At 42.8% G+C, this 27,514-nt stretch overlaps 1 long non-coding RNA gene across 5 annotated transcripts in view; it reads right to left on the bottom strand.

Annotated features, from left to right (window-relative positions):
* The window catches only part of LOC110356273 (uncharacterized), a 74,018-nt gene that overhangs the window by 39,956 nt on the left and 6,548 nt on the right, over positions 1 to 27,514 (bottom strand). For all 5 annotated transcript variants that reach the window (XR_010471922.1, XR_010471921.1, XR_010471923.1 and 2 more), the window contains exon 2: positions 18,859 to 19,007. This is a non-coding gene — a long non-coding RNA (uncharacterized LOC110356273). The remainder of the gene's footprint in view (positions 1 to 18,858; positions 19,008 to 27,514) is intronic.

Genomic DNA, 27,514 nt, shown 5'->3' with positions numbered 1-27,514 from the left:
TTGCAGCTTGCCATGGAAAGCAACTGTTTTCTATTGTCACAGTTTAAAACCTATGCCTAGCATTACAAATTCCCATTCCCTCAGCCCAGTGACAGATCGGGGAGCTGTGATAACTTTCTTGTGTCAAAGTAACTAATGAGAAGGAAATTATCTGGCTCTCTGCGGAAATCCTGCTGTTCTCAGCTCTTTGGGGGATGCTGTAGGTCCCCACCTGCAAACCGATTCTGCAACGTGCCACATGCTGGCTGTGGAACAGGGGTGCCGGACAGGGGCCAGGGCATGGGGACATGCATCTGCTGATGTTACACACAGTGGTAAAAATCTTGGGTTTTAACGGGACTCACATCACTATGAGTTAAGGTGCATTTGACAGAATTATCATATCTTGCCTCAGGTAGTTTATGCAGCTCAATGTACTTTTTTTTTTTTCCACATACTCCAATCACTTACAAGCACTGTGATAGCTGCAGCAAAGTACTATTTGACTATATATAGTGTTACCTTAAAAACAGTTGTATGAAAACCAGCACAGGAGCTGCATGCGAAACAGAAAGGAGCTGGTTTTTATGCAAACCAATTCCTCCAGCAGGTTCCTGCCTTTCTCCCGGCTTGTGCTTTCATTTTTCCAAACCTCTCTCCTCCATTGGCACTAGCTGATGCTCTGCAGCAGCCTCGGCAGAAGCCCAGGACGGAGGAGGTGAGGGGCAGCCTTGCGGTCCCTGGCAGGGGACAACTGTCAGGCAGGACCAGGCAGACCAGTGCCCTCTGGTCCTGCTCTGCTGACAGGCAGGGAATCAAACTTGTGCTGTCTGACTCGTTAGTTTACAGCCCCAATCCTAAAGAGCATGAAAACAGGACGATGTTTGATCTAATATATAATTGCAATGCCGATGTGTAGTGCACATCCTATTTCTTCCCTCTTCACTTGGTGTCTGAGTGTTCTGGAGTACTGCCACAAGTAATGAACCAGCTCTCCAAAATTAGACATAATTTTTGCTTATAGAAGGGGATTTCTTCAATATTTCTTAAAGAAATAGAGAGGGCATTGCCTGAGCAGCTTGTTTAATCCAGTTTAGAGATTGGGGGGGATTGAAACCAGCCCCATGTGCAGAAAAAGACCATCCTCTTTCCCTGGTGGGTCTTGCCAGCTGTGTGTTGTGCCTGTGGCTGCCCCTTTGGCAGGACCTCGGCCACCCACAGCCACCCCTGTCACCAGGCAAGGGCTCCTATGGCTCTGCCTTGTTTACTCCTGGTTGAGGCATCCACGTGGGAACACAGGAGCCTCCACCTCTAAACCGGTGCGTGTCCACCTGCCCATAGGTAGCAGCATCCAAGGAGCATCGCCGCAGCATCACCTTTGCACCACAAGCTCTCACTCCCCTCGTTAGCTCCACAGCAATTAGCATGCAGCATTGTGAGCAGTTTGGGCTACAAACTTTAAGTGTCAGAATTTACTAGCCAGGTATTAATATTGATTTTTAGCCTATCTGGAATATAGAGTGAAAAATTCAATAGTAGTTTTTACAAAGAGCTGTTTTGTACTTTCATAACAGACATCAGAAAATCCCATCAATTACCAGGGTCTCTTCAGGGAAACTAATTATTGTGCTACGCATACCTAGTCTGAAAACTTAAAAATGTCTCCAGGTGCTGCCAAAAGTCCTTTGGAGGTCTTACAGCCCACCAGGGAATCCTCTGCTCTGCTTCTTTTCTTTTCTTCTTTTTAAATGAACCATCAAATCACGGAGCCAGACTGGAAACCCTGCATTTGCACAAATTCAGGGTGGTATTGTTCCTTCTTTGGAAAAGAGGGAGGATATTTATTTTATTTTTTTTAAACCTAGATGATCTTAGATTTGCCCCACATCAACTGACTGTAATTGCCGTGACTGCCCATCGCCAAAGGCTCAGGGAATGCAGATCCCTCCATCTCCAACAGGAGTTGTCGCAGTTGCCACAATTAACAGGCAGCCTCTGGGGTGGGGTTTTTTTGGAGAGGGGCAGGTTATCCTAGCACTAGGCAAACGGCAAATACCAATGGATGCAAAGCTGTCTTAATGACTCCTTGCATGAATGCAACAAGATCCTGGGGGAGCACTGGGTGTTTTTTATGTTGCTTGACTGCTTGACAGATGTCCAGCAGAGCTCCACTCCAGCATAAAAACATTTTGGGTGATTGTGAGATCATATCAGGTAATGTGTTACTGGAGTATTTACCCTCTTCCAGAGCTACACGTACAAAGGGCTTTTGCTGTCTACAGCAACGTGTACCAGAAAGAAAATGGAGTGGTGCAAACTCGCAGCAGAAAAGGCATCCCGCAGCCCTCTGTGAAAGCCAAGGGTGATGTTATTGCCCATGAGAAGACAAACCAGAGCCATGAAACACGCTCCCATCTTTCCCCATTTTCACATCCAGATGGCCGTTATGAAACGAGGAGACATGAAGTATGTGCCTGAGTCTGTCTCAGATGACAAAATCGTGCTGGTGGACCATGCTAATCCCTTCATGTCTGGACCCCAAGTCCTCTTGGGTGCATTACTCATCCCTATGGCTCTCCAAAGAACTTCAGATGTCTGATTTTTGAAAGATCTGAGAAAGGCTCAAAGGCATAAATTATTCTTTCTGTAGCCTATGATAATGTATGAGCCTTAAATTGCCACCAGATCTGCCTCCTTTAGATAGTGGAATGAAAATAATATTGTGCTCACCCCCAGCCAAAAGGAGGATCTGGTCCAAACCACATCATCTTTCAGCATCCCAGCAGCATCATGGATGCAGATGGTACAAACCCCTGAAGAAATGCAAGTGCTGGAGGATCAGCACTCAGTATCAGCTACTCAAATTAATTCATTATAATGGTCCTTAGAACTGCGGCCAGGTTTGTAAGGATGTGAGTCTGTCAGTACGGTGTAAATGAGCATAGTATATACAGACCTCGGTGAGCAGCAGAGGTGGGACTGTTCCTGAGCTGGGATTTGGAAATTTTTCACAAGACTAGGAGATGATACTTCAAAAAACCCCCAATAAACAGCATAACACCTACAGTAAAATCAGCTAGTGACTCTAAATCAGTGAAAGCGACAAACCTGCTGACACAGGGAGCTGTAGAAGACAGGTAATTGATTATAAGTGTTCAGGATTTTTACTAAAAAGGGGGGGAAAAAGGGATGGGGGTTTCTATACAACCATATGGGGCTATCTGTCTGGCTAGCATACCTCACCACATCAGAAATACAGGCACCAGCCACCAGTGCCCAATCCTGCTTTTCTTGGCAAAACTGCAATCTGTCACCGGTTACAGCGGCAACAGACTCGTCTTACAATAAATCACATCAATTTACCAGGCAGCTTTCCATGGGAGCCACACTGTGGCTTTGATTGCAGATGAAGCCTGTGCAGGCACGCTGACAGCCAGGCACTCGGAGCCGCGGAGGCTGCATTTGGGCTAAATCTGTGCTTTCCCTACAGGAGACTTGTAAAGCAAGAGGCACAGGCATCGATACACCATTCAGGATCAGGTCTGCCAAGACCCCTCCTGCCACAAAGACATTTCTGCCGTGTTAGTGAAAAAAAATTAATACTAATTTAGTGATGAAATAGTGATTGCACCATCCTCTTTACTGTAACCGATGAAAAGGCTGTAAAGCAAATTGCTGTGAGAAGCTGCTTGTTCTAGCCAGTGTTTTGGCATGTTACATTCCTATATAGGCAGCTTTTAATTGTTAATCATTTAAACTGTTTTGAGAGTTGGATTTTAGTGGATTTTAATTGATGAACTGTCAGGGATGTTAAACACTGAGCCCAAGTTTCAACTTGAGGGTGTTGGCGATCTCACACCGTTACTGCTGACTGTGGGTGGCTGCAGAGATTGACAGCTGAGACTGCACATGTGAGAAACCCTTTTCTTAAGGGTATATCCACATGAGACAAGCCTCATGGGTTCACAGTTTTGTATTGCTGTTCATTACAATAATGGATTCCCAGCCAATGTCTCAGATTAAAACATAATAAAAGCTTCTGTTTTTCCCACGTTCGCTTCCAGCGGTTTGAGATGCACCCTACTGTTCTCAAGAGTTTATTGTTGGTGGTCAAGTAGGACTTGCCATGGAGCAGACAAGATATAACTGGAAATGCAGAGAGCTTCTTGTTCCATGCTATATGATACCAATAACATGGTTGATTTGAAATGGGTCTCAACGTCAGTGAGCCAACGATCATGTGTGAGACACCGACTGATCTGAAAAATGATACATCTGTGTTATCCTGGAATCAGAAGTGTTTGCATGGACTATATTTTCAACTGGCTCCAAAAGCTGAACAATACCAACTCTAGAAGCTACCATTTCAAGAGAGAAAGATTTTGCAAGTCTCTTGTATGTGTATTAATACTAAATCCTCTGGAAAACTTCAAAATATGAGTTTGCAACAAGTCCCCTCTGACAGGACATCTCCCATGAGAAAGAACAAGAGGGGAGAATGTAGCTCAGCAAAGTTGACAGTTTAAACATCCCCAGAGGAAAATATAACCAAGGAAATTATTTTTGTGTATCTGCTGGGTTTACAGGAGGAGGCTGGGTTTGTTTTGTTAAGCAAATGATCCATGGCATTTCTGCAGAGAAGATAGATTTTAGATAGCAGAATTGTGCAGCTCATCTGGGATCAGTGGTCCATAGAAAGAGTTGGAAGTTACCACTTTTAAAAGATGCCTTGGTCCTGCCTTCAGCTAAATGACTTGGGCAGTCAGCCCTGGGACTTTAATGTGTATGGTTGCAGGTTGTGAGGAAGAAAAGAGACTGGACTTATCTACGGAGACTTGAAACATGTGGGGCAAGTGTTCCAAATTAAGAATGAAAACATTCCATGATTTACGTCAAAACTATAAAAATAAGCACTTTGCACAGCTCATGCCCTGACTGAAGTCAGCATCCCTCATCCAAAACACGCAAAAATTACTTTTAATTACTCCAGTTCATGGCAAATGCAACTCTCCTTGGTGTTCCACAGCTAAAATATCTGCCCTGATTCTTTCCTCTATCCATTCCCAGATGCAAGAGGTGCTGTATAAACATTCAAAACAATGCCACAATAGCCATGACAGAGGACACAGGGAAGGGGGAAGGGAGAAAGCAATATGCCTTATTTGTAGCTTTTACTATATTAATATCGTACAATGAGACTCCCACAAAGCCCTGACTAAGCCCAGGGCCCCAGTGGACTAAGCACTGCCTGAAAAATATGTGGACAAAAAAGGCAAGCAAGAGGAAAGGGCTCAGTTTCTGTGGGACTGGGAGTCTGTCTCTGCAACCTTGGAAAACTGCACCAAGGTGGTGGAGACAGAGCAGAAAGTTTAAAATGTACTAATGCTAGTAGGTATGCATGGAGTTTGAAGCATTAAACTTTGAGAACATATCTGCCACTTTCTGGCACCCTAAAACACCAAAGGCACTTTGATGCGGTGACAGCGCCTTCGCCTGAGGTTGGCATCAGCACTTGAGTGTTGTTAAAGATGAAATTATGACACCATTGCAAATGCGCTGCTTAAGCACAGCAGGAGCTATTGGTACGACTTCTCCAGCCATACAACGTGGGCTTGAAAGAGGAAAATGGGCACAGAGCTTCTGTCTTTACCAGACCTGCTTTAACAGCAAAATCACAGTTTTCTGCCCGAGAGATGTACACCCACTTCTTCACAGAATCACAAAATGTTAGGGATTGGAAGGGACCTTGAAAGATCATCTAGTCAACATGCTGGATTTGAGCATCTGACTATCATGCCATGGAAACAGCAGAGGACAACCTGAACAAGTTGCAGATCTCTGCTAAGCACAGTCCCCTATGGGATGAAGTTGCTGGTGGTGTTGCAGACCAAGGACAACCCTGCAGGGATGGTTATAGATGGTGTTAAAAAGTGTTCCTGGTGCGAATGGGAACAGGAGACAGGGGAGAGTGAATCAATTTTGATGACTCACAAGTGGGACAGGGTGGAGGGACTGACCCTCATAAGCTCCAGATGGGTATAAAAAGGCAGTTCCAAAACCAGGGTGTGGTTACCCTCTGAAGAGGGGCTGTGTTGTTTTGTGGTGGTCAATGTTTATTCTCCATGGCACCATGAAAGCTCCTGGATACCAGTGTCACACAGGCATATAGTTTTGGCTGCTTGTGAGTAAGTAAATGAGAGTACAAATTAATGAAACTGTATTTTGTTTTGAATTGAAATTACCTTCTGCTGCCATGCAGATTTGCTACAGTAGGATGCAATGTTGTTTCCTACAGTTGAGTTTGTGCAACCTCATCTCCTGTGGAAGTGTTTGATGGTGTGGAACTGTTTGATGGTATCATTGGTTTTTAAGTGGAAGAAAGAAATTATGTCAGCTTGTGCAACAGTTATAGCTTCTCTAAGCTGCCAGTGAGGATGCCTCCTGCAAGCAGTACTCAGGTGTTGCTCCTTAGGTTGAAAACTTTCTTTTTCACTGCAAGGGCCCCTTCACAAGAAGTGTCAGGTGTAGAGCGAAGCCCTTGAAGGCATTCCCTTGACAGAAGAGAGATGCTGATTGAGCCTCCTCTGACTGCCAGAATGCAGCACCAATTTGCAGTGCTGTTGCCTAAGAGAAAAAGCACTTCAGCTGGGAGAAAAATTTGCAATAATGAGGGATGAAATTGAAACTTTGCAGGATACGTCTTGTCAAACAAAAATGTACCAAAGTCACTGTGAATTTCTAGAGTACTTGATAGGCATTTCTTCAGGGTAGGGCTCCATAACACATACTTGCCTTGCAAGCCTTTTGTTTTCCTTTACAAACTGCTTTTGAGCAAATGCCACCAGAACCTGGAAGTGAGTGTGAACTGGAGCTCTTCCATCAGCACTTCTGCTGTTTTCCTTCCCCAAGGTGGGAGGAGAGGTAAATAAGAGAAAACTGTATAAGTGCCTCTGTGGAGAATGCCAAAAAGGCAATATAAATGAGCAGGGTTGTTCATGCTGGCTTATTAGATGTTGTTGCTACAAAGCACTATGTGCAGGTTAGAAGAAAAAGAAACTTAATACTGATTTTTCTTTTTAATGCTAGAGTGGTCAGCTCTATCTACTCCCAGCATGTTGTTGGATTAGGAAGATGGTCCTCTATCACCACAAGGTGTGCAGGGCAAGGAGCTCTTCCAGTGACCAACCCTTCACCCCTAGTGATTCCTGGGGTAAGCTTGTTCAGCATCTTTTCAATAAGCATGTTTCAGGAAAGGGCAGTTCACCTCTTCCCCTCAGCTGGGGTTAAGGTCTTCATGCTCTTGTGAAAAATTAACTCATTGCCTAGGGGAGAGGACTGCTATGAAATAAACAGGAACAGACTAAGCAGATAGAAGTGGAAGAGAAAAGGTGGTTTTCAGGTGGACAATAACCAGTTATGGCCCAAGAAAAAGCAAGAGAAAGGCCCATCCCATATCTTCTCACTGGCATCTAGTACTTTTCCTGGGTGAAAGCTGGCATATTGTAGGACAGATGATTTCCCTGACTTTTTTTTTTTTTTTACAGTGCTTTACACTTCCCAGGAGTCATTTCTATATGACTGTAATAGAGCTGCCAAAATAACAGCTTGTGGTAGAGGATGTGATCACACCTCTCCGCTTCATGCTACCCCCACCTCCTGTAGCTCTTGCTTCTAATGAAAGGCTTGAGGATGGGGCCAAATGTCAAGGTGACACTGCCTGCGAGTACAGGACATGTCTTGGTGCTCATTTGGCTGACCTTCCCAGCAGAGCCATGGCCTCAGGTTCCTTCACACTTCTCTTTGCCAAAGGTTTACAAGCCTGGTCCCAACTATGGTCTCCTTTGCTTCACAACCTGTAGAAGGTCTTTTGTACTCAATAGTTTTGCCCTTTTGCAATCTGCCCTCCCTGCCCAGCATTTTGGTTCTTATCATCCTGTGCAGGCTATGCATGGGACGCAGTCCTGACAGCAGCCAGTTAATGGTGTGGGGTTTTAACACATAAAGGTGCTTCGCCTGCAACTTGACAGGGCAACGAGGATGAAGATGGGACAAAAACTGGTCCCCATCCACTGAGAAATGGCTGTTGAGCAGGTTATTGAGTACATACTGCCTTGGGTCCATCTGGCAAGGACTGTCTGAAGGGAAGGAGCACCTTTATGGTGGTGCAGTGACAGCTCTGCTGTGTCTTACCCCACCCTGGGGAAAGAGTGGTTATTAGAAACTGTCCAGCCCTGGTCAGTCTGGAAATAATTGTGTAAAGTCAAATGGGTAGAAATGTCAGAGCAAAATATGAATGAAGGGACTGGAGTCACCATCCATCAATGACCCTTAGTGTTCACTTGGAGACATCAGCCTTTTTCTCTCTTATCAGACATGTTAAGTAACCCACAGTTCCTGCTTGCAAGGTCAGCATTTCCTATGCCTGACAGCAGTATCTCTTGCAGACTGACGCTGCAGGCTGCATAGGTCCATCAGCTCCATCAGATGTTTAGGCATCTCTGCAGGAATGAGCGCTGTCATTTAATTTGCTGATTAGTGTTGTTGTGTCTATTTGTAGAACACAGTATAATTTATGGTGAGATCCCTGGAGGATCTTCAGCAAATGCTACAAGTATTTGAATCTGCTGATTTCTAAAGGTCAGGTGAAAACTAAGCATTATTATAACACAGATTATGTGATGACGACACCAGGTAGCTTTACATTTCAAATGTAAAAATTTCTATTTACTGATTATTGCTATGTGACAAAACTGTGGAAACTGAGCAAATAATAAAATCAAGAAGCCTCACTTCTGTTCAGCAAAAACCTGAGGCAAGTTTTCAACCCTGTCAGAAAAAGCAATGTAGTTTTTGAGAGAAGAAAGGTAAAAGGGACTTGCATTACTGTTTTTCAAGCCAAAGTGGGAGGAGAAGAATTTCAGAGAGAGGCAATTAGGGAAGCATCAGGAAGTTGTTTGGGTTATTTTATTGAAGGAGTGGCTCACTGATGAATTCTGAGGCTGAGTGCTGATATTTTCAGTCCTGGCTGCGTACGATACCCCGAGCTGGCACGGCTGCTTCCTGTCTCTCTTCCAGCAAACAAGCGGATTTCTCTTATCAGCAGAACTATTTTTGTCTGGGTGGCAAGTCAAAAAATTAGATATTTTAATTTGGTTTGAACAGTCTTTGGAGTTCACTTCTGTGGAAATGGGAGAGAAACGGAGGTCTGGCAAGGGGCAGGGATGACAGACTTTTGAGGCATTCCACTGAAGAAATAGTTTGCCCCAAGACCAAAGCTGATAGAGGATACCAGTAACACAAAACTCAAATGAGGATGCTGTTTTTTCTGCACCAAAAAGTCTGTTCTCTGATTAAAAGTTCAGATATCTTCATAATCAAACCAACCTTTTTCAAAAAATAAAAGGGTTTTTATTTTTTGCAAACTAGATTTTTGTTGTCAAACTTTTCTGGTCTCTTTAGAAAACCTTCCAGCTTGCTGGAGTAACATTTGTTCCCACCTGCTCCCTGCAAAGTAACTTCTGTCAGTCAATGGAGATTTAAAAAAACAAAATAAAACCAAAACGAAAGCTTAGTATGAGCTGAATTAGCAAGACATGGTGTGGGCTGAAGGAGTGACTAAATTTTGGAGAATATGTGTATTGCCGTAAGGCCACTACTAGCCCCAGCACCCTGTCTGGTGCCTAACAGACATTTATAGGGCACGTACCACTGACTTCTCCTGGAGCAACTCCTGCCTCTTGGTGCTTTGCACAGGGGAAAATTGCACTGAGTTCATAAATTTTGTGACCAAAGTAGCTACTCAAAAGGGTAAATGCATGTTTGCTTGTAAAAACCCTTCCCCAGAATGGATCAAGGAAGTTATGTGGCGCTTTTTCTCTGCAGAAATATGTGCATGCTGCAAACTTTTTTTCAGCTGCTCTGTAAATCATCAACCTACAGCACTGCAGACTACATAACGACTGCATGAGCTGCCAGGACAATAAACCAAAGCTTTAAGCCCACAAAAGGCTTAAACACCCACCTGACTTTACACAGCCTGGTGACAGCAATATAGATGTGCCTAAGGCTGAGTGCGTGCTCTCGAGCTCTGATCAGGGCCTAAATACACACGGACACTTCAAACAGAGACATCTGTCAGCAAAAACTTCCTCTCCTCGGGAGGAGGCTTCGCTCACAGCTCCCACGCGGGAGCTGGAACATATAAATCCTCCAGACTTTGTTCTGCCAGCGAACAGGAAGAGAGCAGTGAAAACCTGCCAGGTCAGTTAGAAACCAGCTGAGTGACGGTGCTGCACCAGAGCCACCTGAAAATAAACAGACTAACAATAAAAGACAAGAACGGGCTCCGGGAACGAAGTCTGAAGGCAGCCTGGCCCTCCGGCTCCATGCACACTTGTGTGCTCTGAAGCCACTGATGCTCCCTCCTGCATCTCTCCCATCACACGAAACTCAGGGTGGAGCAGGGTACCCTGATCACCCTCCATGAGCAGAGAAGGGACACCAGAGCACATGGCACCAACCTGTTTTCTCTGTCCCCCACACTGCTCCCCTTAGGGTGACGGTGGGGACCAGGTGATGGCACGTACCACCGGGCACAAGGATGTGCAATGGCACTCATGTATCTACCAGGGATCTTTAGGTTATTTTAGGGCTCTCTAGGGAGAAAGTGATGGCACGCAAACACCAATAAATAACTGCTCCCGGTTCTGGGTCTCTTACATAAGGCGACGATTATAGAAACTGTGGTATATGAGGGGGTGGGACGAGATGCAAGGACCAGAGTTTTTAAAGGAAAGTAGGTCTGGGTTTTTAGGGGGAAATGGAAATTACCAGCCTTCCCTGAGGTTTGATAAATTTGAAGACAAAGGTGCTGTATTGTACTGATGTCTTGGCCACGGGACAAGGTGTGAGAGTCCTGTGCTGGGGAAGTGCTATTCAAAGAAGAATTTTATATAGATCTTCTCTTCAGAGATGAGCTGGTGTATGGTAGCGTCAGCTGAGCACAATACTGAGAATAAATTATTTAATAGCACCTATGGTTTCCAAAGGGAGCTAGGACAGTATTGTCCCAAAGTAACTAACTATTATTCTTCCTTCCTGAGCACAAATGATGCTTGTATTATCACAGACTTGTAGAAAGCAACTTCACAGTCATCCTGGCACTAATCTTGGTTAGTGAAGATATTTTTTTACTAAATGTTTCATTTTCCTTTCTTTTAAGCCCACCGAAGAATGCACAATTAATACTCAGGACACTTTTAAATCCTAATTAGAAAGATGCTGCTTATAAACTATGTTTAGGCATCTTTAAACTGCATATCAGAGCGGGGCTGGGTTTGGACTGCACTAAGACAGGCTGCTATTTTATTTTATGCTTAATTGTTTAGAGAAAAATAGGGGAGGGTTCCATAGTGTAACACACTCTCGGTGCAAATCACTAAAGCTATGCATAATTATTTGCCATCTCCTTCTCTTATAAATACAGATTGTAATGTGACAGCTCCCTATGCTGCAATTTATTTTCTTATAGCCAGGTTGTAAAAGCTGTGGGGATGGAAGTGATCTGTTACTCTCATTCATAATGCAGGTACTGAACCCCCCTTTGTCTTCAGCCTAATTTTATTGGTAACTTTCTAGATGCACTGGTGAATGTCTGGAGGCTGCTCTTCATTGCGTGCTATTTATGATCTGATCAGAGTCATGCACTAAGAAGTAGACACGTTACAGCGGTGTAATTCTGAGTTACGCTTCCTGGGTTGCATTTCTCCCCCTGTTGGGTTTCTGATCACTATAGCAGAAACAGCATCACAACTTCTTTCATAAAATAGGTTTTTGATTCATGATGGGTATAAAGTCTCCTTTAGAGAAATCGTTGCACTAATGTAAGCCACTGGGTTGAAGAAGGGCTGCGAAACAGCAGATTGGATATACAAAAATAATCAGCCAGCGTGTTGGATGATAGCTATATTGTCTGGACGCCATGAGTGCTTCTGTAACCCTCATTCCTATTACATATCTATATTTGTACTGTATTCTGCAGGTAAATTCACACAAGGACACAATTGCTGCCTTGAGAATCCTCTTTACTTTTGGTACAGCCTTCTCTTTGGGCCAAGCCCATTCTCATTGCAAGTAGCCGGAGCTCACATCTCAGTTCTTGCACATAAAACTTTCCCAGCTGAACAGTCTCCCTGACCCCAGCAGGGCTCCTTGCTTGCCTAACTTAGGCCTGGAATTTGTCAGAGGATCAGAAGCCACTGGGATGCTGATAAATAAGACCGACTTGGGTCTATAGACATGTTATTTTGGATCACCCCAAAGACAGCCCCTGGTGTGCATTGCCAGACCAGGTCCAGGAGATGATCTGGATTGCCCAGCTGCAAGAGGTGCCCCAAACCATGGGCGTTTAACAGGTCTAAGGGGTGTTTGTGCTACTGGTGGCACCACATAATGAATAAGAGAGACAAAGGTATCTATGGCAATGTGTTTTCATGAGGCAGGATTGATAATTGAGACACAAAAGCATATTTGGGGAACAGGTAAAGCTGTACCAACCTAAGCTTTACAGGCTATGGGTTGTGAGTACCCTGATTTTTTTTCCCTACTCTCCTGCAAGGCTGCGAAAGGAAGAGCTAAGGAAGGAAATCCTGCTCTTGTTTTGACTTCACATGCCTGCTAATAGGTTGTTATCTGAAAACCCTGGTGAGAGCGGAGAAACGATGTGTCTGTGGGAGTTTGTATAAGTTTCTGTGTGTTTAGCAACTGCTTGTGTCCCCGTTTGCCCTTTTTCACAAGGTGTGTGAATGGAGACCATTGTATGTAAGGACACGCAGTAGTGCGCGGTACTCCTGGGATATACAGGATATGCAGTGGCAGCTGAACCACAGAGATGGTAGAAGTAGGTGGCCTGTCTACATTTTAAAGAAAAAATAAGTATGTTTTATTGATTAAATCAAGGCTTTGTTAGCTAGGCCACCTTATTCCTGCAGGGAATACGTAGGAAGGGTTCATATTAAATGTTCTCTTATGATAATGATACTTTTTTTAATAGAATACCGAATATTATGCGACCTAAATCTTGATAGCCCATTCCTTCGCCTCAGAAATGCTAATGCAAGGTGTATCTTGTACTCCATACTTTATGGCTGCTCCTATTTCTTTTATTCTTCCACTATATATTAATGTGGAGTCAGAGGCTTTATCTACACAACTACACAGTCCCCCTCACAAGCCTCTCCTGACATTCAATTTAGCAAAGAAAAACCACGCTTGCTTTTTCATCAGCACTATACAGTGTAAGAGAATGAACAGAGATGCCACAAAGACTTATGACTTGATTTTTCAGAGACAGGGAGGGCAACTAACACATGGTATTGATGTCATGAAAAACTGGAGATCCTCAGATCAGGCTAGCATTTTTCTCAATATCCACTTTAGAAATAACACCCTAAAGAGAGTGGGGTTTTGAGAAACTAAAGGATATATAGGTGAAATTTTCAACATTTTCTGCTTTTTTTTCTTTTCTGAAACAGGAAGATAATGCTTAGATAATCCAGAAGGTCAATAGGATTTGTGGCAAGTCCTACCCAATGTTTTAATCCATCCTTGAGAAAATGTGCCATAACCTCCCTACTCCAGAAGCACCGCTTCGCTAAAACTGTTGCAAAAAATATTTTCTAGATTTCATCAATTTTTTGTTTTAAATCTTCTAGGTGAAGTACAACATTTACAGACATCCAGAAAACAAACCAGAACACAGTGTTTCAGTATCAAATCTAATTTGTAGCAGGTTTGAACTGTCTCTCTTTCAAAAGTATAATCAAATACAGTTCAAGCCCTTTTAACTATTTCAAATGGAAATGCAACCACTTAGTGACTTTTTTTTTGGCTGGGTTTGCGATGCTTCTTGAAATTACCCTTTGGTTTCAAAGGGGTGGTGAGCTGCTCTGCTCCCATCCCTGGGATGCTAAGCCTGAAGTCTAATTATGCTGTGTTCGTATTTCCTGGTTGTTCACTGCTTTATTGATGATAAATTTAGAAAAAAACCCTCCAGCTGTGATGGGACTGTGGAAGCAGTTGAGGCTTGGGGTTAGAGCTTGAAGATCATGTAGCCTCTTATTTTCTCTGCTGAATGGCAGCTATTCAAATTACATGGATACGCTTTCTACTGTAGGTTGTTTTTAATGGGGCTTTTACTTCAGTAGATGAACTTGGAACAAATAATTTTAAGCTCATAACTTTGATCAATGGAATTTTTTCTTTTTTTTTCCCTTGTAAAACCAGCTTCTTCAATGCCGTCTCAAATTCAGCACTTGTTAAATTCTGTTGGTTTCCTAGGAAAGATCTGCTATTGCTTAAATCAGAAAGGCAATGACAAATACAATGCAATGAGATCTTGCCTACAAAGCATGTGTGACATGCAGATGAGTGATTTGTAGTCAAGCTTTAAACGCAACTTAGTTGTCATCCTTCTTTGAATTATTTGAAAGAAAGATCTGCACAAGGAAACTCAAGTTTCAAACTCTTAAAACTCCACTTTGAAACCAGTTGCAGTAAAAGTCAAATGTGGTTAGATAGCTCTGGACCTATGTGCCTTCAAAAATTAAACCCATAGTTCCTATTGATTTTTTTAAAAATGTTAGTTATTTTTTGAATAGCAATAGCATGCTTCCCTTGTCAGAAGAGAATTTCTTCCTAACAAAACCTTTCTTCTGGTACAGCTCAGAGGACTTGCCTGTCACTGTCAGATGCTACCCAGGGCTATGACCAGACCATAGGATCATGTAGCATCTCCCAGCTTCTAGATCCAATTGAACCACTTGCTCTCTCCCTGGTGTGTGCACCCTGCATACCCCTTGTCCAGCCTCTCATCCCAAATCCTGGGGCCCCAGCACCATGGAGTGTGCCAACACATCACTGTCTCCCAGTCTAGGCACAACTGTGATGATTTCTGTGTTTCATACCTACTTTGCAAAGATAAAAATAATCACTGTCAGCTCCTGGACTGACAGGGCAGCACAGCAGTGTTGAGGAGAGCCCTGTTCATCTCGCTTTGCTGCCAGTTCAGCTCTGTGTGGGCCAACAGGTGTTAAACTGAATCTTAATCCCCTGGCAATGAACACCTTATTATCCAGCTCTGCCTGAGGGCTCGGCAAGTGTGCGCACCGCAGGGTTAGCGTGTTCAGCTGAAATCTGAGCTCGTGGGTGAGGATTTATGAGAAAGCAGGCAAATCATGCTTTCTGCTCACTGTCAGCATTGTATATATTATACATGTATCTTTGTAGAGTAATGCTCTTTTTCTTCACTATCTGCAAGTATATGTACTACTGTTCTTGCTGGGATGGGCACTGGCTGGAGAATATTTCTGCTTGGAGGGAAAAGTAGCAGGAAGGAAGGAAAGAAAAGAAGTATCAGCCCCCCAGAATGTGCTTCATAAAAAAAAAAAAGTGCTATAGCAAACGCATCAGATGCCTTTACCACAAACTAATTGTCCTTCTGCCAACTCTTCTCTGCCATGTCAGTGTTGTCAGTTTGAAAGGAAGATACAAGGGACAGAAATATTTCCTTTTGTTGCTTTTATCTGGCTTATTTTCTTCTGCTTGCCTAAGTTAGCCAGAGGTGCTATTAGAGCCAGCAGCACTGTGCCAATTTGCATTAGCAGGGCCTTGGGGCTTTAGATCCTTTAGCTGAAGAAAGGCATGAGATACACTGAGTTTGTTAGATACTGATACATCTCTCTCCCACTCCTGTCCCTTCTCCAGAGCTCCCTCTTAGTTAATCCAGTCACCAACTCCCGTCTCTCCCCTTGTTCTACAATTCCACACACTCCCACTATTGTGTCTGCTATCCCTCTGGGTCATAAAGCCTCTTGCTTCATCTTCAGATCACTTTTGCAGAATAACTCCTAGCATGGTGCTGTAAAGAAAATCCTTTTACTGATTTAATATGACTACGATCAGTGCAAGTGTGGAACAACTGATGTTTATGGGGAAATGAATAAGGGGAAAAAAGTTCTAATATTCTCCTCAAAGCTTTTTTAAAAGCAATTGCCAAAGATGTTGTGCAAGTGACTTTGTGTACACATTTGCAGTTTTAAAATTTTCTTTTAAGTTATTCAACACCATCTTACTTAAAGCCTTTATTAGCAAGTGCTTCATTAGAAAGGACTGACGCTATTTTTTTTATTACATTCTCCTTTAGAATTTTTTCAGGTGACACTATATAAACGTTTTGCTCTGAAGGGGTCATGCTGGGAGAAAGCAAAAAGGAAGCAACAGTGTCAAATCAGTCATGCAAAGGTGTGTTGTGAAGCATGGCTTATCTTAATGAATTTTGTTCACTGAGTCTAATTTCTGATCACGGCAATTTTGGTGTATTGATTTGTTGCCCCACATTCACCTAGTAAACAAGACCTCATCACAATTCCTGGCTTGTGTCGGTAAGTCCTTTCCTCTTGGGCAAACCAAATATTTTAATCTTCAGCTCTGGACAGCTTTTGTACACAATTGCATGCAGCTTGCTCTACATGGAGCAGCTCAGAGCTGCAGGTCTGGGGGTGGGGAGGGGAGAAGCCTAAAGGCGCTCTCATCCTCATTAACGCTCATTAGCTGAGGCCCCTTGTCCCAGGCCATACCAGCTCTTTGCAGCTGCATAGCTGCACTAGCCATGACTTGTGCCTGCATTGCAGTCGCATAAGTGACAGGGCTGTAATACAGGGAGGCAGCACTAAGGCTGGGAGGTGTTTAGCCACACAGGCTAATGTGGTTTTTGGTGCCAAAGATACCCCAAGCTGGCTCTTGTACCTCCAGCTTGCTCTGTTCTCATGCATAGACTGACAGGCTGATACAGTTTGAGCCTTTTCTTCATCACAACACCCTCTCAGAGAACTTTATACATAATTCTCAGATGTAGCATCAAGCCACCAAGAAACTAAATCCAAAATTTTAGATTTGGGTCTATAGGGGAAGCAAAACCCTAAATATGAACTAACTGCCATTACTCAGCTGCTTCCAGATTTAGATCGTCATCTTTAGGTATTTCCCTCTTAGGTTATTCTTAGAGTATGATAAGTTAGTAAAGAAACCCTCAACCAAGCTTCAAAAATGAGAATAAGCTCAGATTTCCTCCAGCTTACCCCATTAGATCACTGCTCTTTACCATTCTTGTGGCCATGTTCCGATGCCTGTGTTAAGCATGATAAAGAAATGCAGATGTTTCAGCTATACGTAACACTTGGTAAGGGAGTTGTGCTTATATTTAAAGTGTGTAAGAACCCAGCAGATATTGTGCCAAGATAAGGATATAACATTTTTGTGCCTATCTGAGATCTCCTCCTTGGAGGATTTGTTCTTGAGAGTTGTGTAACACCTTTCCTTTCACATTGACCTCTGAGATAATGTGCATCAGGAACGTCATATTATCAAGAGAGCCAGGCGGTAGCTTGGGAGTTAGTACAAGGGCACATGAATAATGGCATTATTTCCAATCAGAAAATTGCTAAATTTAAGTCTATTACTGAATCCAACAGAGCACTGGGCAGCTTGGCACCTAATGTAGGGTGTGCACCTACATAAATTGTGTTGATAAGAGGAAACAACAAGGTTCAAAGAGAAAGATGCGGAAAAAAAATCTCCATAAGCATGTGGAAGGGAATAATAAATGTTTAGTGATATTTTTAGCTGGTATCTTGATTTCAAAGTGCTTTTTAATCTAAACATCCATCCTCAACATAGTGAAATGATAAAGCCACAACCTGAAAAAAATCCACATGATGGCAAAAATTCGGAACAGGTTGGATCTGGTTTTCCCTTCAGCTGAGATATTTCATGCAGGGCAAGGTGAGATGCTTAGATCCGCTAGCTCCATATACCCATAACACAAAGGGCTAGATATTGCGATTAATTGAAAACTCTCTCCAGTGAGGCTGTTGGTGCGAATACCAGAATGCTGAGCAGTTGTGTGCAGCTCAATGTAAAACTCCTTAAAATAATCCTTACTCATGCATGTGTTTAACAGCCAACGAAAGTATTGTCAAAAAGGCAAAATGCTGCATTGAGTGGGGACGGGTTCTCAGCATCCCTGAGAGTAAATGTGGTAACACTGGATCTATTGTAAGCTGGCTTGTTATTAACAGTAAGGTTGCTGTCTGCACCTAGCAACACAGAAGTAATAACATGCAAAATTAAGATGTTGTAAACGTAATTCTAACATTTCCTAGGAGCATCTGGCTTAGTGACTTTAGCAGCACCAGTACAAGACAGGAATTTATTTTTTTCATGGTAATATATTTGATTCAGCATTTACAATTGGGAAGTTCTAAGAGTAATAATGTTGATTCACCACCAGAAAAAAAACCAAACATGTGGGGTTACCCAAACAGCAGGAAAACGAGCCAAAACTAATAATGTCAGTGGTGATTCCTGTCTTGTGTTCATACGGTCAAAAAGGGGAAGCTGTCTGACATTGATAAAGCCGCTCTTGAAAAGTTGTCATTGAAGGTCTAAATTATTCATTTGAATGCACCATCACTAAATGCATATCAAGCAGCAACCAGGCTCTTAAAAGACGAGCTAACAAAATACTGGGTTTGCACTGTTTTCTCTTATTTGGTTGTGGATTTTTTTGGTTTTTTTTGTTTTGTTTTGTTTTGTTTTTTCCAGTGGATAAAGGCAGAGTAATGATGTGCTGTTTTTCATGGTGCATTAACTATAGACATTAAAAATTAAAAACACCTATTACTTTATTTAAATCATCCCCTAGCTATTGTCATACCTGACAAATCCAGTTCTTTTTAAACACAGTTTTGCAAGCTACTCTTTGTACAGGCATACTTTACAGCAAAACATACTATAAAATGATCAGCAATGTAATTCCCTTACCTGTCCAGGCCGTGTGTCCTTTCAACTTCAAAGGTCACTGCTAGGAGTTGAGAGATCCTCTATGACTGATGCTTTTATTCATTCTAAGTGTACTTTCTTCTCTTGCTCCTGTCTGCAAGTGCATCTCCATAAGGCTTCTCTTGTAGCATCTGCAAAACACAATGCATGTAGAGTGAGCACATGCTGTGTTAGGAAAGGTGGAATCACCAGGATTGTATTAAAAGTGGAGTCGAAGTAGACTCACAGTGGTAAAGCACCGCATGCGTGGATGTTTTCACTTCCATACTTCATATACCGTGACATTATTGGTGGGGGGAAATAGTAATATATTTTTCACCATCATGACTGGGGTTTTAGCTCTAAAGGGAAATCATGCAAAAAGTAGGCTAGCAGAAGTCGTTCATTGCATGAAGGGTATGGAATAAGCTATTCCACATACTTAATTTCATCATCAGGACAAGGCATTTCTATGCACTAAAACCAGAATAGGCTTTGACTTCAATCTTAGTTTGGTGATTAAAAATAAGCACAAGTCTCGCTAAATAACAGAGACCTTCAATATGTGCCCAGTTATATGTTCTCAGGACACCTATGCCCTATCATGATGCCCTGAGATACAAGGCCGAGCTTGCTGTGAGCACCAAGGTAACCCAAGACAGCAAGTGAGGTAATCTCTCGGATTATGGGTCCTTGGAGAATGGAGGATTTTAAACCCTACTGGCAGTAGGATGACACTGAGTCTTTCCCAGTTTCCGCCCTTTTCCAGTCACACAGGATGAGTTTCTTTGTAAGGGGAAAGCACTGCCTAAAACAAGTTCAGTCAAGCTGGCAGCTCCCTTAGCCTGAGGGACCAGTTTTTGCCTTTTTGTGAGGTCAATACAATCTCTTGGATCCATCACCTCGGGTAAGAAAGAACTGAGATTCACCTGGCAACTGAAGAACCTGGCTAGCAGCCTTCAGGACTACAAAGTAAGGAGTATGTACAGAAAGCTGAAATAAATGCAAACATGCAGGTCTGTTTTGATGGGGAAAATGAAGGACTACTCCTGCACCCAAGGTTCCTGAAAATACTTCTTGAAACCATTTACTTGGGCAAGCATGTGGTTCCTTAAGTGAAGATGACACATCAAAGCCTAATTTTGTCAGTTCTTGACTTCTGAATACCTAAGAACCCGCAATGAATTGATACTGCTTTAGAGGAATATGACTTCTGCAATTTCTCCTGTGTCTCATTATGTTAGCATAGTATCAAAGGAATTATTCTCTGGTTTTGGTTTGATTTCAGGTGTATTCCCCTGTCCTCATGTAAATGTGAGGCAGAATTGCACCATTTCATGGTTAAGAAAAGAAAGGCAACACCAGGAAAGCTGGTTTCTCACCTATGTCTTATTGCCTGGAGTTCTAAATTAATTATCCCTCTTAAGGGAAAATGGATGTTGAATGGGGAATAAGGCACAGCTGCTGAAGCAGGGTATAAATAGGAAAAGGTTTTAGAAGAAAAGAAAGGTGCACTTTGAGCTAGAAAGATGTGTAAGGCAGCATTACTCCTGGTTTTAGATTATTGGGATGAATTCAGCACTGATATAATGAACATATTAAGGCTTGGGGCTTCAGGGGAGATTCTGTTTTTGTTTCCTTGCATTGGTAATAAAACTTGGGGGAAGAACCAAAGGTTTGCACTCACCAGGACCGTCCCTGAGCAGGGAGGGCAGTGAGCCAGGACGCTGGGGACACCCTGGGACACCCCTGTTCTGCAGCCTGTCTGGGACTGACACAGCTGTGGGATTTCTGAGAGCAACTGTGAGAATTGCATCTTGTGCTCAAGTTATCTCGAGGTGCAATAAACACTGATCTGCCTACTATGGTAACATCAGAGCCTGCCTGCAATACTCAGCCTATGTACACAGCAATACTGTACGTATAGCAGGCGTGCATTTGCATGCAAACTTGATTTCTCATTCTTACAATGACATCCTTAAAGACAAGATTAAAAGCAATACAGGCTTTGCAGCAGCGATGAGGCTATCGTACTACCACACCCAGTATCCAACAGGGTTTCAGAGGGTGTGTTTATTAATATAAGTAGGCAGGTAGGAGATAACCCTCATACAGATGCAAGGCAGCTAAAAATGTCCCAAAAGACAGGTTAAGTCCCAAAGCGCGCATATTATATCCCATTCAAATGTAACTGTGTGTATAGATAGACCAATACGTTGATATTATTCTTGGACAACCCTTCTGACGCTGTATTGCTTTTCTCAGTCAGACCAACCACTTAAAAGCCTGTATTGGTTCAACTGAACTGAATTAAAACAGCACCATGTAGACAAACCCTGAGAATTTATAGCAGTTCAAGCTGTGTCGTTGTCTCTTTAGGCATGATGGAGTAGCACCTGGGATATTATTGCCCTTTTTTTTCATTCTCTGACAATTTTTGCATCTCTTTCCACGTCTCACTAGTCATAGCACCTGAATTGGTGCATGAAAGGACAATCAAAATGTAGGCCAAGTGATTAGACAGAGATAAGCAATGCTGGATTCTTCAATTTATGGTTCCCCAGATATGACAAAAAGAGAGGGGAGGTCTCTCAAACAGGGAAAACAATATTTTTTTTCATCATGTAAAGCTGAAAAAAAAATTTTTTTAAGGCTTAGACTAGGCTATTAAAATTGCGCCACTGAATGGTGGTGCGAATGGTTTAATTTTCAAAAGTGGAAGAGTTCACATTTTTTTTACATATGAGTATCTCCCTTCCTCTCTGCCTCTCCAATGGGTGCTAATCTATTACCCACCTTAAAGAAAGCTTCCTGCCGCTCCTTGGAATCTAAGTGGAAAATCAAGCAACTACAGTATTAATGAGGCCTGATTACACGTTTTTCCCTGCCTGCTGTTGTTTTCACCTCTCTTTTCTGCCAATATTTAACTAGGGATTCCATATGCACAAAAAAAAAAAATCTTATCTATTCCTTCCTTTCATCAAACATTGATGATTGGAGTTCCTGCTTATAGGGCTTTCCTGAGAAATATAATTTTAGACTACAGTGTTTGGAATGGGCCTCCTTAACTAGGAGCTGCTAGAAGAGAACTTGATACTAGCATTGTTGGTGCTCCTGGATGGTGATGGTTCAGGATTCTTCGTGCTGCAGTTAAGTTCTAGATTTGGAGGGTTCCTTCTTCCTTACTGACATACGAAAGGACTTCTGTGATACTTCACAGGAAATGTGAAGAAGGATGTTTCTCATATCTCACAGTAGGAGTATCATCTTAAGTGTGTTGAATCTGGCACAACTCAAAGCCACAAGACTTCTTCTGGGGTCAGATACCCAAGTTAATAATTTATTTGCTCCCTTACATGGCAGTACCACTTTGCTTTTCAATGCCATGTTGGGAGCTTGGGTTTAAGCCACTCTCCTGTCTGGGAGGGTGTTGATCTCTTTAGTGAACTCCTTAACCACACTAAATTACACTGGAGAACCTGTTCCTGACTTTGCTGGGACAGTGAAGGACAGCATCTCAAGCTGGTGCTTATGGACCTGCTGGGGAGGAAGATGCCCTGGGCTGCAGCTGGCACTTGGACTGACCCTTCATACTTCGATACAATCTTGGAGCTGTTTAATCTACTTCAGGCTTTCATTGATCAGCTGCAGCTAAACTGGGTTCCTGGCTCTGGAGGTGTAAATCTTGCTTCTTGGCCTCAGGTCTGGCATCTAGACAGTAAATCGTCTTCCATGTATAATACAGTATTGGGAAGATTTGGGTTTTCTATCCCAATATACAAGTTCCAGCCTGAGTAGTGTGAATTATCTGTACTGAGCTAGGGAGAGCTCTGGGCAGGAATAACACGACATCTGCCTGCTTCCAGAGAACAAATAAATATGATTGAGATCATCCATGAATACATGCACTTTTTTTTTTTTGTCCCATGGTAAAGGCCCTTTGTGTAACTCTTTAATTTAAACCAGTGAAATTGGAGCAACATAAAATTAATTTCTCTGCGTCCTCTTCTGTAAGCATCAATTATAATGTCTAATCTACATGAAGTGCTGCTATGTTTAGTAACCAGCTCTTTATTATGCAGCACCCAAAAGCATTCAAATATATTCACATTAAGATGTAAGATCATACAAATGTTAATTGTAGAATCATCTGAATGTTAACAGTTGTTTTTTTGCCTCCTAAGGCTATAAACACCTATTTTGATTAGGTTGCCTTGTTCCACTGAGTACATTTTCAAAGAGAAATTTCTCAATTGGAACTTTGCTTGGCAGCGGGCAGAAAACAATGTACTCTCAGAAGGTACAGAGAGCATAGAGGACCAGCCTTTATTTATGGCAAGGACACTGGAAATCAAGATTTGATACTTGCTGAAAGAATTTAACTGGTGGCAGAGGAAGGGACACACTGCTGTGAACATGTAAATAATTTATGGTCTCAATTAAAAATTTACTCAACACCTACAGTTTTTGCCTGAGATATGCCTAGGAAAAAACCCTGAAAACTGCTGCCGTCTCCTCCAAGGTCATATATCTTGTCATTTAAAGGAATATTCAGTTTTGTTCTACATTTGACATTTCATTGGCCTTTTAATTTTTAAAAATATACTTGTGTATTCTTTTGACTTCCTTTTCATTTTAATCCTAATTATTCATTTTAATCCTTAACTATTCAAAACCTGCCTGGACACATTCCTGAGCTACTCTAGGTGAACCTACTTTAGCAGGTGGGTTGGACTAGATGATCTCCAGAGGTCCCTTCCAATCCCAACCATTCTGTGATTTTGCTTCAGGGTTATACCTTATTCTTATCTCTTAGTATCTTTTACTGTCCCCTCTTTCTTGTCATTACAGTTCCTTCTGTGTCCTTCCCCTGTTCTGTCTATGCTCTTCTCCATAAAAGTTGTCATCTTTGCTGTGATAGCTCACTTGATGGTCACTCTCTTCCTCTGCCTTAATTCATGTTCAATTCTCCTGTTTTCTCATTTAGATGCCTAACACTCTAACAAAACTAAGGAAACAAAAAAAAACAACCAACAAAGCCCCACCAACCACTGGCTGAAAAAAAATACACAGGGCCACAATTAGAACAAGACCATCCTACTTACAGAGACTGCTCAAGAGAGAGTTTAAGCCTGGTATTTAAACTTTCCCAGGGCTGAAAAGAAAGGTGACTAGATTGGAAATTAGGAGCCATAGTCTGACTCTGGCTGGTTTTTGCCACCTGTAACTGTGAGGTGTTTGGTTTATAGGTTATCTAGCCTCTGCAAGGAAGAGGTATTTTAATTCTCCTTTTTTCCACCCTCTCTCATTTTCTGGAAAACCTCCTGCTTTGGGCAGAAAGTTGGAGAATGTCTGTCTGTCCTCCTGAGTACTGCAGTACTCTCAGCAGTGCTGAGAAAAAATGCACCTTGTAGTTTCTTCTTCTGGTCTCTCACTTTGGGCTTTGTCTGCAACTCCTGAATCTGGCAGGACTGACATTGATGTTTTCCTACATAGTGTGATGGGAGCATGTGAAGGGTGCAAGGCTACCTGAAAAATATACAGGGAAGTTTTTTTTGAGATCAAAGCATACTCTATACATCTATTTTTCACTCCGATTTCTTTTTCTTTAAATGGAATTATGCAAGATCTATAGACTCGTATCAAGAAAGGAATATTTGGTACGTAAATGGATGCCAGCAAGGATAAATAATTAAAAAAAAAAAAAAGTGAGCATGGAAGAAATACTCTTATCACATATTTAAAGCAGTTTTGATTTTGTATGAAGGCAGAGCTGGCACATATTGTAATACATAAGGCACAGTGCGCCTGAGCTGGGCTTATGGCATATTCCAAAAGATGTTTTCAGAAGGCATTTTGTATCACTATCTCTTCTTTTTTGATGATCTTATCAATAATATTTTCAATAGTTCATGGCTGGTGAGGCTGTTTCCGTTTCTTCCTATGGACCCTAAGTCCGAGACTCTACCCCTCACTTACAACTTGGGAGGCAGGAGAAAAATGGCATTACAAGAAACAACTGTGCAAAGAGCATTAGGAAGTAACAGGCTGTAATGGTATGGATGGTATCTTGGCACAATCACAAAGCTCATTCATCATTTGGGAATCATTTACTTTTCATGGTGGTGAATTATCCCTGTGTGAGTTGTGCCTTCATCTATTAGTAAAAATCATGTTATAACCTACAAACTTTAAAATTAAATAAATAACTAAATTACACTTACAGTACTGGAACAGCTGAATCACAAACAAACAAATGAGCAAAAAAAGACTCCCAAGCTTTCCAGATGGCTCGTTCTCACTGATGTACATTTTTTCTCTGGAGCTTCAAAACATGTTTAAATTACAAAATTTGGTGTGATTACAAGAACTTGGCAAGCACTCATTAAAGTTTTAGTCTGAGGAGTGATACTACAGAGTTAGAGAACTGAAGATGAGCAATTGTGGAGTTGTATGGCTGTTCTTGTGTGTGCACAGCATTGCCAGCACAGGTTGTAGGGCATGAGATTCCCGTTCCCAGGGTCTAACTTTCTCATGTGCCACTCTCCCGCTGCTCCCTTGGGCCAAATCCATCCTCGGCAGAATTGGGGAAACTGCTGAAATTGCATCAGTAATTTATTTGACTTCCTTTGCTCAAAACTGCTTGTTTAACATACCCTGCACTCTGTCTCCAGCTTCTGCTGAGGCCAGGAGACTCGGTGCACATCTCCTCTGCTCCTGGCAGTGCTTGGAGAAGTGAGACAGCCAGCAAGTACCTGGCTTTGCTGCTGCAAATCCGTTGGTGCTGCTGGGGCAGCATTACTGCTCCACAGGCAGAGCCCCTTCCCTGGTTGGGCCAGCAGAACAGGGGAAAGGCTCGTGGTGGGCGCTCTGGAGCGGGAGTTGGTAGTAGTAACAGATGGTGGGAAGGCAAGTGAGGGGGAGTGAAGTATGACAAAAAAGGAAACGCAAACAGTATTTTTTACTGTCTCTTTTGAATACATTCTGAAGCTGGCAATGCTGAGTTTTCAGGTCAAACAATGTCTCGTACCCTCCGTTCAACCTGGGTCAAGATGAAAAGGAGATCTTGTACTCCAAGTGCAGGGGAAGCACACGACACTGGGGCAGTGGGGGGCCAAAGACCGCACATGTGCCTCATAGCTGATTTGTACTTGACAGAAGTGGGACCCTTCCTTTGTGTCTCAGCTTCTCCTGGCTGCAATCACTAGAGCCTCCCTCCAGCTCCTTCAAGCCCATCCACTGTCAGCTCTTTGGGCCAGGGGATAAAATCACGTTACACAGCCCCAGGAGAAAGCCAGAGACTTGCATGACTGATTGAGGCTGCTAGTAAAGACACCACAGGTGATGTTGGAAGGAAGTTCTTTCTTTACTGGTCTGATGACAGGGGCTGTTCCCCACTCTGCAGCAAGGGGAGGTTGGTTACTGATACCTCAAGGTACAGGGTTAAGGGCAGTGTTAACAAAGGAGAGAGGGAGAAAGAAGGAAAAAAGAAAAAAGGCACCACTGGCGGCTTTCTAGTAAAAAAATGTTGTTCCTGGAGTTAGCAAGAACATGACACCATTGTGTGGTGCTGCAGAGAGCCAACCCTGCTCAACATCAGACAAAAGACAAATTACTCTGAATTATTCAGCTGTAGCTTAATTATTCAAGAAGAGAATGTGGCAACTACTCATGTCAAAAGGAGGGAGGAGGTGGGTAACTGCAGTTCCTTTGTGCAAACCTGGTGCATGCAGGATACCCAGTTGCTGTCCATACTGCATTAACCTCAGAGGTCCCTCAAAAGGTACCTCCTGTAATCCCCACCTCACTGACCTCCAGGGAACAAGCCCAGCATTGGCATTGCACTTTTGTTGCATTCTTGCTGCCTGAGTAAGTAATGTACCACGCAGTAAGCAGGTACATAAGCATTCAAGTGACCAATACGCTCTGTACCTACCAAAGTGTGGTTGGCTGTCTGCTCCTAAAATTTATTGCCTAAAGACAGTTCCTTTGGGGCTCAACCAGCTGCTACCTCATGCATTTGTGGACTCTTGCCATGTGTCACTGCCAGTATATGAATTAAAAGCAAATGCTGAAAATAAGGTGAAGAGATAACTGCATAGCAGGAAGAGATGCGCTTAAGCCCACACAGTGGATGTGGTGTGACTTCTTTCTAATAACTCGCTGTCCGTCAAGTCACTATCATGTGTAATAACCTGCATATGGCTCAGCAGTGGGTGGCATTAATATACTTGGGCCCCTCTGGCATAGAGATGCCCTGCACTGTCCTTCCCACCCTCCCTTTTTGCCAGCAGACACCCTTGTACGTTGTTGCTGATTGTCAGGCGAAGCGAGCAACGTGCGCTCGCTCTCACACAGAACACAGCTGGCTGGCTCCCGGTGGGCTTGTATGACTTCTCCAGGCGAGGAGGAAAGGCAGCGCTGCCTGCTTGATGCACTGACTTTTTGTGATGGTACTAGATGAGAAATGTGTCAAGCAGCAGAAGAATTGATATATCAAGGATGTTCTGCCAATGTGATTTTTGTTTATTTGCTATTCTATCCAGAATCACGGTCTGATTACACACACGGCCACTTTGAAGGGACACCTCTGATGCTGGGGCAGTACAGAAAGCCTCTGGGTACTCTGCATGCACTGGGATTTCCATTGTACACATAC

This window comes from Columba livia, chromosome 3 (genome assembly GCF_036013475.1).
Source record: "Columba livia isolate bColLiv1 breed racing homer chromosome 3, bColLiv1.pat.W.v2, whole genome shotgun sequence".
Taxonomy (NCBI): domain Eukaryota; kingdom Metazoa; phylum Chordata; class Aves; order Columbiformes; family Columbidae; genus Columba; species Columba livia.
The sequence above is the reverse complement of the archived record's forward strand: the minus strand, read 5'-3'. Positions and strand labels throughout refer to the sequence as shown.